Here is a 13983-nt window from a genome sequence, read left to right on the forward strand (position 1 = left end):
AGGAGGGGTCTTTCTTAATGAGTCTTGTAGGAAAAAGGCTCCTGCATAAAGAATCTTATGTCCGTTGATTCTATCCATTCATCTGCTACATTTGGCCTTGTCCATTTTCACTTCAGAACCCTTCATAGTCCCATGCTCAGCCTACATCGCAGTCTCACTGCAAACTGTTTAGAATGTGACCCCTGCACATTTCTCTGAAACTATGTGATAAAACCCAGGGCTATGCTACATGCACAGTACTATTAAAGATGTTTAATGCATGACTTGTCGCGATGATTTATCTTAAGTACTGGTTCCTTATTTGCAAAAGCGCACATTTTCCTTAGGTTAATAGCTTGGCTGTTAATATTTACTTCTAGATCGCTTTTGTGGTGAGTATAACAGTTACTTATGGCTAGTCATGTCGAAAAAATATCACAGTAAAGCAGCACAATATTCATATGTGTTGGGTGAAGGCATGTTTGTCAGCGTGCTGATGGGTAAGATGTTTTCTCAGGAGAACTTCAGATACACAGAGAAATGTATGCATGAGGTCCCTTAGTCATAAAGATATCATCCTGCTGTGCTGAATTTAGTATGTATTTCATAAGCAAACACAAACTAATTTTTTCCCCTTGAAATACAAAATAATATTCAAAACCTAAACAGCTTCCTTGGGTAACTTGGAATTTAAAAGGAAGCTTTATCTAAAGGTTGGCAGAATATATTTTAAAAAATCTGCTCAGAGACCTCAGGAAATTACTTTTTCCTATGGCTCTGATTAAATATTTCATGGCAGCACATGCTTTCTTATTTGTACTTGCTATGTCAAGATAAAAAACTCAAACAAACCAAACCCTCTTTTTATAGTAAATACACTTATTTTGGATATAATACCCATCAACACCAGAAGGCATGACCTAGGCAGACTGCTGAGTCTGCAGGGTGAATGTTGTCCCACGCTGAAAATGAACATGCAGGAGCATTCCTTATTGACAGCTTCTGGAGCTGGTTTCTTAATTTAACACTTGAAGAAATACATTGAAGACCACAGGCAATTTGTCGTGCTGAAAGAGCAGGGAAGCACGTCGAACTTTAGAGCTTTGGATCAGTAGAGAATCACTGCTAGATAACACAAGCTGCTGTTTTTTCTGTTTTTAAAAGTAATAACATTTTCATAAGATTAAAATGTTTCCTTTTTCTGGAATAGGTGCTGTTGTGCCTCTCTCCCTCACAAGCATTTTAGATTACTAGATTTCCTGTAATTAAACGTTGACAAACAAAACTGTCCACAGTCTATTCTAGCAGTCACTGTGTGACCTATCATGGGCAGCATCCCTTTTTTCCACATTTTTTTCTAACCCTGCTTTACAAGCTTATGTTGTTTTCTTCCTTTTCACCCATCACAGAACTCCCACAACCTCGAGTAAAATAAAAATTAATGATACAGTACTTCGTTTTGTTTCTCTGACCAAAGTTTTTACTTGGTTCATGAATCATTTTATTTGTCTGGATTGAGAGCTATACCTCCCTCAGATGTAATGTGAAAGGGTACACATCTCCAGCCCTTGCTTCTAGGATGTCCTTTCTGATTCAGTCTTAATTCTTTTTGAGTATTTCAGAGAATTTCTCTCCTAGCTTTGTGTTCAAGTAGCAAACTGTGGAGCTTTTTCTTCCGTTCCAAGCAGATAATTTTGTATAAGCTGTACCAGAATCTCCCAGCAAAGGATCTCTTGATACTTGAAGAAATATTCCAGGAAATAGATAATGAATCTTTGCACATTTTCTTTGACATCAGAAAATGTTAGCAAGTGTTATAATTATTTGTTTAAAATATCTGCTCCTTAACACTTTACTATGGAGAATTTTTTTTTGTGTATGCCTGAGGCATAACATAGCAAAAATATTTTCATCTCAAAGAAAAGCAGAAATCAAACCTTCAGTCACCTAGTGGATAAAGGCTTTGTAGAATGTCTGCAAAGAGACTGTGAATTCTGTGAAAAATTAGTTCAAAATATCAAGTTTTCTTTAATTTTCTAGAAGACACAAATCTCGTTTCTTCTTTTCTTGCTGGTTGTTGTGATTTTTGTTACGGATGCGATCCTAACATACATTGGCCTCTATGTTGTACAGCCATATGCTGAAAGACAAACTGTCTCAAAACCTTTAAAAACATTGCCTGATGCTATTGACGTGCAAATAAAGTTATGCCTTTTTATGCAGCTACATGAAATCACTTCTTTCCATAACCCTGCTTGTATAGGGTTAGCTCTAGCTATTTGTTAGGGTAGGTGGGATTACCAATTACAGCTTCCTTCTGTTAACTTCCTAAATCCCCCATAAAACAGTAAGAGAAAGCAGTTAATCACCCCTGCCAATTTTAACAGGAAACAATTATTGCTGGTGAATAATAAATGTTTCACATTTACAAATTTACAGTTTTTTGGCACATGCAGCTTCCTGGAAGTTTAAAGGCACTCTCTGCCTGTCTTTAAGTAAGTATACAAGCAAAGGGTTTTTCTAAGTGTTTGAGATTTGGAAAAATGAAGAAGTTAAGTCTGAGTTCTGTTCTTATACTGTTCACTGTGGACTTAAATAGAGCTCTGCATGTGCACCAGGATTGACCCGTGTGAAGTCATGACTGACTCAGCCATTGTTTATAGAAACAGTATAGCATTTCGTGGAAGAAAGAGAAATTTTGCCTTTGAAATTTAAGTAAATATTATTAATTTTCAGAAAATGTTTCCTTTTTTTCTTTTTTTCCCAGATAGCAGTTAAATGTTTTCTAAATCTTTGCAGCTGATAAAGAAAACAAGTGTCATAGAATATTAAACCTCAAAATAATAATAAAAAATACAACTATGCACAGTGCTATTAAACTACAAAAATTTAATCCTTTTTTTTTTTCTTCAGCTTCCTTCCTGCTTATGTTCATGGAAGCAAAGTAATGGATTAGTGCACATAAAAAGGTGAACAAGCCTTTAAAACTCAAAGCTAAGAAGAAAAAAAAAGACAAAGTTGTTTTACTGAAGTTAATAAACTCCACATTCTGAGACAAATATCCTCAAGCCATTTGTTTAAACAAGCATTAAGTTTAGCAGCACTACACCATAACATGATACTCCAAATTAAACTTTTGCATCTCAAGTGACCTTTATAGCAGTTTTACAGTTCATAAATTCTTTACAATAGTGCTATGTGGAGTAGTTTTAATAAATCTTAGTTGTGCTGTAAACGTTATAGCACATACTTGAAATGGCATTTCCAGTCCTAACAAACACAAGTGTGGAATGATTCCCCTATTCCATATGGAGGATTTTGCTTCAGTATTCATGAAATACCAGAGAATATTCCATTAATAAGGGGGAAAATGCCTCAAGTAACCCAGTCATATTGGAAAAGAAAAATATGACTGATAAACTTATTTATCAAAGTGGATGGAAAGCATAACAACTCTTCCCATACCAATAGGAAAATCTTCTTCACGGTGCCGAGCTTGTAAAGTACTCCAGGATAGCTGCGTGGAGAAAGGATTATGTTTTCCATTTTCTGTTTTCTTTTAAGACTTGATTCACAGAATCACAGAATCTTAGGGGTTGGAAGGGACCTCAAGAGATCATCGGGTCCAACCCCCCTGCCAAAGCAGGCTCCCTATCTCACATTACACAGACAGGCATCCAGACGAGACTTGAATATCTCCAGAGAAGGAGACTCAACCACCTCCCTGGGCAGCCTATTCCACTGCTCCGTCACCCTCACTGTGAAAAAGTTCTTCCGCATGTTGGTGCGGAACTTCCTATGCTCCAGCTTACAGCCATTGCCCCTAGTCCTGTCCCCACAGACCACTGAAAAGGGGCTGGCCAATTCCCCCTGCATCCCAAGTCTAAGATATATTCCTTGGCAAAGTGTCAGACCTGTAGAACTGTAAGCTGTGTGGTCTGTTTCATTCTCTCCATTACAATGGGATAAATCTGCCTAGCTAAAGGATGTCTGCTTAATCTCATTTATCTGACTCTTTTGTGAAAAAATAAAATGCAGTTAAGTATAGTACTGAAAGTACACTCATAATGTATTAAATCACCTGTTTTTATATTATATTTTCCAGCTGTATTTTCTCCATCTTGTAGTCAAGCTACTTATTTACTTATTGACTCCTTGATATCTTTTGACATAGTATTAGTACACTTGTTGAAAAATTTCACCACCACTGAGTTATCATTTTGAGGAAAGCGTGACATCCTCTGTCTTAACTTCCTTCTCTTTAAGAGTTCAGTTTTGAAAACATTTTCTCATTCATGTATATCTAACTTACTTTGTTGTTTGTGCTTCTGAGAGCATTTTCCAGTGCTCATAATTTTCACAATTTTCTTTTTTTCTTGATCTCAACCCAACTTTTTATCCCCACTGTATTTTTATCTTTTTTCCTTTTTTTCCTTTTTTATGTGAATAAACTTTTCTTTCTCGCTCTTATAGTCAGTAAAAGATGTTTTTATTCAGACAAATTTAAGCATCTGAAACTGAAAGTTTTCAAACTTTAGGTTCTTTGTAGATGTTGCTATTGAAAATAAGCCAAGCTTTAAAAAAAATCCTCACATTTCCATGAATGTTAAATTATGGATTCTGAAGTCAGAACTCAAACCTTTACGCATTTTAAGGATCTTATTCATAAAAAATGCACGAGTTAATGATGAATTAGTTAGAAGATAACTACTGCTATGTATGTTTTGTTCTTTCCCTAAAATAAGCAAAACCTACAGGGTCTGCAAAGCTGTCACTGCTACTTGAGGGATGCATAATTTTCTTATGAGGAAATGTAATTACTGATCTATTCATTTGCTCGTAAATGATGAACAATAAAAATGGAGGCTTATGGTGAAATAAAGATCATATATTGGATAGACAGAATCATACTGAGATCATAAATGTTAAGGTCTGGCATAAATTATTAATACAGAAAATCCATAAGAGAAAAATTATTCTAAGTAGTCCTGTAAGAAAATGTATAATGTAGTATTAATGAATCTCAGTTGTAGACCAATTATTAGTATTTGAGACATTGGCTTTTAGCAGCAGTTAATTGTTGATCTGCAAAGACAGTTTAATAATGAATGACAGATTCCAAAAATGGTCTTTTCCTCCTGAGGATGGAAATATGCAGATCAAGGTATCTGTTTGAGCAATTTAAAGAATACAGAGGTTAATAGTCTCTATAATTGCCAGAACCTGTGATGAGTACTTAAAGCAAACAGTCAAATCTTGCAACATATGGTATCTATAAATTACACCATGATGTGAGGAGTGGGAGTTGATTTAGTATATTGTTTTGATGATTTTGCATATAATTATAGGATGTGAATTTTTTCCATCTGCTTTAACACTTTACAGTTATTCCTAAACACGTTGGAAAAGATTTTTAAGTGTATCATCCTTAGAATTAACTATGTTAAACATGATACTGTAATAAATGCCAATGCATTGGTTTTAAACATCTGATTCACAGTAAAGTAAAGATTTTCTTCACTTTGGAAGTTTGACAAAACTTTTAACCTCTTTCAACTTTGTTTTTGTTTATTATTTAGATGACAGTGGTTCAGAGAGATGTAAATTGAGATTGGATTCTGAACGTGCTAAAATCTTTAGGAAAAAACACTTCTGTCCTTCAACAGATGAGGCAGAAAAGGGAATGGAGGCATGAAGAAGCAAACATTTTGTGCCTTTATCAAGGCAAAAACTAGCCAAGTACAGATTAACTACTAAACCACTGCAGTGATCAAGCTTGTTGGCAAAAAGCACCTCCGAGCTCACCAGACTCTGAGAGGTATAGCCTTGTGCAAATTAGCAATTTCCTTTTATAACTTTTTCAAATGTTAACAAATGTTGCAATCCTTTTCTTTCAACCCTGAGTAGTGCTGATTATAAATTAGAGAATCTCATCAGCATGTGGACGCTTGCTCTGTTTCCCTGCTTCATCCATTTCTCCTCTTCACATGCTGTCCCCTCCATTCTTTCCTTTCCTGTAATGTTTTCTTTCCCTGCAGGGTTCATGCTGTGTAATGTCTCCACCCCTCTTTCAGTTAGCACTAGAACTGTAAGTACTGACGTTTGAGAGTTGAAAGAACTTAAGTGTAGGAAATTCTGAGGCAACCATAGAGTGCTCAGCATAATTACCTCCTTCCCAGAAACTGAAGCGTTTACATATTGCTACTCCTAAAACACGAAAGCCCACAAAGTCTCAATTCTCTTTAAGCAGTTCTAGTTTAAAGTTGTTTTGATTTTCATAAAAGAAGTAAGACTGGACCACCCTTCTTGCTTAGCAGAAGTAACTTCTGTACATAAATCTGACAGACTTTGAAACCACAGTTGTTCTTCAGAGAACTTTAAATTATGGACTCAAACAAAAACAGATTCTAAATTAGGAAATGTTTCTGCCAGATTTCAATATACAATGCAAAATTGGAACAATTCGTAAGCGTGGTGTTACATTCTTTAGTCTGTGCAATGTCCTAGCTGATCATAAAAAGTGCTACATATGATAACCAAACAGAAGCCTGGTAACGTTTTGGGAATGCTACATTCTATTATAACATACTCAGTGGAAAAAGATACGATTGAGAACAAGATACCTGGGACAAAATCACTGTAAAAACGACACTTTTATATGCAGAAAGGAGCCTTACTAGATTGCCTGGTAAGAAAATGTCCAAATTTTATATTCCTTTCAAACCATATTTCTACTAAGAAGTAAATTCAACTTGTAATACAAACCTTAGCCTTGCAATACCGACCTTAATACTCAGTGGCAGCACTGAAAATCCAAATAATTCCAAGAGCCATCAGTAACAAGGGTAGGCCTCTGAAATACATATCCTAACAGATAGAAGCAAAATATTTGAGTTGTTTTGAAATATCTCTTTTTAGTGAAAATGCACTGAGATTGTGTTGGAAAGTAGTGCCACTTTCCTGTCATTTATTTGAGTGTAAAACTTGTAAAAAGACAGCTTGGTTACACTGACAATCAGATGAAGTATTCTTGTTACTTATGGTCATTAAACATTTCTGTAATCATCTCTAAATTAGGAACACCCATTAACATGTATATTTGGAGATGCTAATGTTGCCAGCATTGTTCTTTGTGAATACCTTTCACACAGAAAAGCAAAACTCATGTAATCCTGAGCAGAGTTTTCTATGAAAAATAATGCTGAATACCACCCACAGATTGGAGAACTTCCATTTAAGTCACTCTCTTCTCATTTACAACCATCACTCGTAGAACATATATTCCAAAACAAATGCAAAGATTTATGGCAAAACTAGATCACCTAGAATAATATGTATTAGGTTTAAATATAAGCTGTCCTGAGCCTGAGTGACAGTCTGGTTTTACTGCCTAATAATTCAGAACTTGAAATGTGCAGTGTGGCAGATTTTACCTAGCTAATAATAAGTAATTGTTCTACTTCATATTGGAAAAGCTTTGGAACAGCTTGTTATGAACTTAACTTCTCAGCAGCAGAAATTGGTTTTACCTTCCATCAGCAGAGAAATAGCTCAAGGAAGGACCATCTATGTGTTGACATAGATGTGCCCAAACACTACAAAACATACCTTTCTGAAAAATAATGACAATGCCAGTAAAAGAAGAAAGAAGCCCCCAATTCCACTCCAGTTTTCTATTTCTTTGCCTTGTAAAAGACAGCACCATGACCTTCCTTAAGAGCCTGTTTATTTATTTGTTCATTTATTTGAGTAATTTTGCCTCTCCAAATCCAGGAGAGCTCTGTTGTTTTTATTCTGAGATATTCCCTTGATTCCCTATTTGATACTCTTTCTTCTAAAATGTTAAAGTGAAATTCAAAGCAAAACAAGGATGCCTTGCTCACTAATTTTTAGAGCTCCTTAAATACATAGCCTGCAAATATGATAATTTGTGCCAACCAAAGTTCCCAGGTGTTCTAATGTTATTCTTATGAGTAGTATTTTAGACCTCTGTGCTTCTGAAGAAGATGGTCCAGCCTTGCATATAGATCCAAATTGTTATTCAAGTTATGCTTTCGTATTCTGACACATACCCTGTCACAGAACACTGATGTGAATGAATAATACTGCATGATGAATACAGAAAATCTTTCTAAAGTAAAACAGCAGACCAACCAACCAAATCAGAAAGGAAAAATCAGTGAAAAGGGTAAAATAAAAACATCAAAAGAAAATAAAAATGGTGAAAGAAGCCAATGGATGTTAAATTACTGCTTTCTGACTTCTGCTTCTTAATAAATACCGTTTCTAGAAGGTCCTCTTATGTGAAGAGGGTTGTGCAGTGGAAAGCCAGGCCCTAACTCCTACTTTCCTAACTTAAACAAGAGGAGCACCCATAGGCAGCAGCAGAGCTATTATCTTTGAGTAATTTCATTTGTGTATAGATGTTCTGCTAGAGACTGATGTTACATAACTGTAGGAAATCTGTCCAGGTTTGACATACATTCCAAAACACATACTATATCCTTCACTGCATCATAAAATTTGCAAACCCACACTGGAGCTAAACCTAAATATTATACTGCTATGTTTTAACTGGGCACTCCGTATTTATTGTGACAAGGGGATAATGCAGCTTTCTGTGCATGACAGCTATTCCTGACTACATTTAAGGTTTCCTTTTCTACTGCAACGGATGTGGAAGAGCCTTGTGCTTACTTTTCTTGCAATACTGACCACTGAAAAGCTATCTGTGCCAAAAAATCTCACATCATGGTAAACGACAGTGGTCTTCAAATATATACAAGATTGCTGAAGAGAGGAAAGAGGTAAATTGCTTTCCATATCTGGAACACGTGTGACAAGACCTAAGTTAAAGCAAAGTATATTAAGGCTGAAATACCTCAGAAGACTTTCTGCCTTTAAGGAACATATTGCTGTGGGACACTGTGGAAGCCCCATGACAGTATCTGTCAGGTATGCACAAGGTGCACTTGCTTTTGGCTTGAGGAAAGAAAGGGAGTAGATAATCTCTTCACATTCCTAGCAGCTGTGTTTTCTATTACTCTCGTTAGTGGGACATTGGAAAGAAATCATGTGTGATTTATCTGGGTGCCAATAGATACACTAGTTTCTTTGCATTTCAATGATTAATTGTTCTAATGCAAACTTCCCAAAACTTTATACTACGATTGGTGAGACTTTTTTGCACAACTATGACATTGTTAAAATCTGTTTTCTAAAGCCACTTTGAAACAACTTTCAATCAAAATGCTTATTTGGTTTTTTTGCAAGTTTCTTAAACATATTAATTAAAAAAACCCTTTTGATTTATTTTGTGTGTGTGTGTGTCCATGCAATAAATCCCCTATTACTATGTCAAATTTTAGTTCCCGTTTCCCTTCAGATTTGGAAAGAAAAAAAATTAATTGCTTATGAACACTACCATCACTGTAGATAATGACATCTTAAGAGACTGATGATAACAGGTATGTACAGGGATGGTAAAATACTGTAGCTCGTTTGTGACTGATTAGACATGTTTGTTGACTCGACATGGGATGATCATAGGCTGTGCTATTTTTTCTAAATGAGATTGTATAACAATGTTGATGCTTTTGTAACATTTTAGAATTTTCAAAAGCCATTGAGTCTTTTTTTCTTTTTAATACAAGAAAGCTAATTTTCTCATTGATCTTTTGTAGAACTAGCAAAACATAACTCCTATGAAAATTACCCACATTTAACTGGATAATTAATTTGCAAAAGGGAGGATCTGGTCCAAGAAGCAAATTAAACAAAGTGGGAAACCTAAGTAGTTCAGGAGGGGAGGGAAGGAGGGAAATGAGTGATAATTCAAATTTGCAAGGCAAATCTGTGGCAGATGACAACTGAAGGTCACAGTAACCTTGCAGAATACGACATATAAAACCTTGGAGTATTGTTCTTAAATGTTTCCCTAGGGGAACAGTCTCTCAAGCAGTGGGAATGTTGCACTTACTTTTCTGAAAAATGTTTTTCTGAACAATTCAAGGCAAACCCATACTTAGGTTCTGTTAAGTCCTCTTTGTAGTGTTGGCATATCAACACAAATTTGAGTTTTGTCCAAATTTTGACCTTCACATGGCTTTTGCTCTTCCAGACTTGAATATTCAATACAAATTGAGTCTTTTGTTCCTTTTCATTTTTACCTAAATCCTGGAATTAAAAAGTATGATGCTGAGCCACATTGACCTTAACTGTAATTGCAGCACTTACTGAAACTCTAGCTCTGAGGACACCTGCATTTTTCTGAGGGGTTGCAGTTGACTTGAGAGATGCCAAGATTATACCATTTCTGTTACTCATGCATATATCAGCAAGAATGTATTAATGCCTGTGAGATGATCATGCTGAGCCAGAGTCACAGGTTATAGGAGCTAGAGGCATAGATTTTACCTTGCAAGCTGGATCTCTCGCTACTTAAAACCTACAGATCCAGAGCATGCAATTTGATGTGTGACAAAAGATTATTATTCTGAAGATTTGTCATGGTCTTAAGAATTTAATTTCTATCAAACAGTAGGTCTAAAAATCCTGTTCCTGAAGTAATTATAGGGCTTGAAAAGGGACACAGTTTATACAATATATTATTTTACTCTGATTTCTAATAACTTGAACAATGGGGGGAAAATCAAATAACATGAAATAAAAATTCTTAAATTTCAGTTTGACGATAGTTTTTTATTGCCACTGGCAAAATTAAAATTAAAGGGTTGATTTAGAATGTATCAATGTATTTATATCAATAAGATTCCATAAAAGTGATGTATTTCACATTTGAGACAGGAAATTTGTTCTGTCTAAAATGAATAATTTTAAATAATTTCCAGTTCTTCCTATTCTTACTTGGACTAGGACAACCTGTCTTCCAAAAGAAGGCCTCATAGATGTTAACAACAGTTCTTAAAAATAAAAGGCATAATAGCTATGTGTTTATACAGAACATCAGAAAAATGTACTAGAAAAAGTGAATTATTTGAAAAGCAACTTTTGGGCTTTCTGAATGGGATCTTACCCTCTTTTTGGAATGAGGACATCAACAGAGAAGTATATGCAGAAACCTCAGAGGGAAATCCTTTAGAAAGGCACTTCTCACACAAGCAACTTTGAAGCAAGCAACACATAGGCACTGATTTGCTTCTGACTATGACCTAAGGTTTTCCATTAGCAGATGACAGGTATCCTTCTCCCATTTTCACTGTGTTAAATTGTTCACTTCACTGTCTCCTGCAGTACAGATTTACGGCTATATGCTGTGCACTCTGTGTATCAAATGTAACCGTCCTTTGCTCTCGAAAATAGAGCACTGCTGTAGCAACATGCTGGAGACAGCAGACCTGCTTATATGAGGAACTGCAAGGCATAATTATTTCTTTATCTTGCTGTGTATTTTTGAAGATCAGTGTAATGCCTCCTTTTGAGAGACAAAAAAAAAAAGAGCCTGGTGTTCAGCTTGGGCCAGACAGTCTGAGCTGTTTAGAGGTAGAGGAAAACTGATTGGGGAACAGGACTTTATCCACTGTGATTGCACTGGTTTCACATTGCTGAACTGCAAAAAGATTAAACCAAAAATGTTTTACTGAGCAATTAATAATTATCCAGTAATCCTCATCCAGCAGGGCTTGTCTTGTTGCTGCCTAGCAGGCAGAAGTGTAGATACAGTGTTTCAGAAGACTTCCCTATTGTAAAGATGCTTTTCTACACACTGCCATGCAGCAAAGGGAATTCTGTGTTGCATGTCTTTCAGACTCAAAATTTTCATTGCATAAACTATTGGTTATTTTCCTTGCATAAATTTTCTCTAGTTTCTGCACATTCAAGTATTTTTTTCTATTGGTAGTAAGTTGTAATCCTATACAAAACTGTAACCTTAAATTATTATTTTTGTTTTTATCCAGTTGCAGAGAGAATGATAAGAAAAATAAATCAATGTCCGATAATGTGCTATAAATCTTGGGGGATTTCTGGTGGGCTTAAGAGTGTCCTTGTAAAATAATGCTCTGATTGCACAGAGAAACGTCAGCCTGGGTAAATTATCTGAATAAAAGTGGCAGATAGATGTTATGGTAGTTATTCTTGAGGTCACCTTGAAAGCTGTGCCAAGAACAGGCCACAGTCCCAGTCTCACACTAAATACCAAGAAGAGCAGAAATTTAAAACATGCTTTCATTCTGTTTCTTCTTGTTTTTTAAAGGAAAGCCCCGAAGGGTGGGTTTTGACTGCAACATGTACTGTAAGGTCCAGATAAATTATGCTTATGTAGTGTGACCGTAGGCCTGTCAGTCAGTCAGAATTGCTGCTTCAGGTAGTATGGCACAAACAGTAGAGCTCTGTGAAGTACTTAACAGCTGCTAATTCAAAGGTATCAGAACAAGGTATTTATAGGTCTGAAATGTGATGGACAGTAACACAATATCTGCTGGTGCTAGACAAGAGTAGGGAACATACCATGGATGTCAGTAATGCAAACTCACCTTGCCCAGCTGTGTGATGAGGAGAAGCCAGGTCTGCTCACTCCACTCCTCTGCAGCACCTGACCTGCTGTGGGTTTATCCAAACATGGACAGGTATATCTTTCTTTTTATGGCTACATAAAGAAAACAGGAATCTTTTTTTTGCATGTAACCATTGTTGAGCTTCACTATGCATGTAAGAAGAGGAAGGTTTACATGATTCTTGCTCCTGCTCCCCAATTCCATTGTTCCCATCAGGCACTGAAAGTGAAATAAGGCAGCGCAAAAAAGACGACAGGTGCTACAAAAGGAAATGCATACAATTCCTTATTTCACAAAGGATATATGTGTTATTGACAGTAACAAAGACACAGTACTAGATCTAACCCACCCTCACACACTAAGCAGGATCAAGCATACTATCAGTAGACCATGGCCACCTGTTTGCAAACCATATTTTACCAAAACAAAGAACTACAGCAACAAAATATTAAAATCTTTGGACACTGTCCATGAAAAGTGTTTTCTGTCCTGGAGAAGTTTTTTTCTTTTATGGAATGCAAATTAAAGATATTTTTATACACTGGAAAAAAATAATAATTTACTCTCTGGCGCTGTCTGTTCACCAAACAATTATCAGTTATATACCAAACTATAGATCCTTTCCCCATTTCTATACTACTTAAACTTTTTGTTTCATCTTTACTTGCAAATCAAATCTTCCAAATAATTCATTAATGTTCCCTGAGTTTGGTTACACACTATTGTATCTGATGAAGTGTCAATCCATTCCTCTTTTGTCCACAAAGCCAGGTACTCTAAAAGGTGTTCAAGGCCAGGTTGGATGGGGCCCTAGGCAACCTTGTCCAGACCATGCCTGAAAGGTGGTGGCCCTGGCTGTGGCAGGGGGTTTGGAACTCTGTGATCTTTGGGGTCCCTTCCAACCCAGACCATTCTATGATTCTATGATATGGTCTTAGGAAATCCAAAAAGCTGTTACCCTTGAAACTTTCTGATATTTTCAAATTCAAAAAAAATCACTTGAGGGAATAAAAAATATGTGCATTTATGTGAACAGCTATGGGAATGAAAACTATTCTATAATTTCCCATTGTTGGGAGTTTTTGGTTTGGGTTTTTTTTCAATGTAAGGAATGTAAGGTTTGCTGTCCTGGGAATACTTTGGACATTACAGTAAAAATGAATTTTGGACATTTGGTAAGTTTCAGGGGATAATTGTGGCTAGTCAGATATCAGGAACAGGTCAAGGTTATGCCTTATAAAGTTATTCTTCAGTGAAATATCAGTCATTTTATTTCAATATTTTTAAAATGTTATCTCCTCTGGCATGCATCATTTTTTCCACCTAAAATTTAATTTATTAAATATTTGAATCCAGACAGCTTTTACATATGCCTTTTTGGTTCTTTGTTTTCCGAAAGATTAGAGCACAGATACTACTGAATGTTTGAATATTCTTTGACTCCTGCTTAATTTTCTCTCCTACTGTTGTGCACCAAACCTATGTTTTG

Source organism: Gallinula chloropus (assembly GCF_964237585.1).
Source record: "Gallinula chloropus genome assembly, contig: HAP1_SCAFFOLD_223, whole genome shotgun sequence".
Classification (NCBI taxonomy): domain Eukaryota; kingdom Metazoa; phylum Chordata; class Aves; order Gruiformes; family Rallidae; genus Gallinula; species Gallinula chloropus.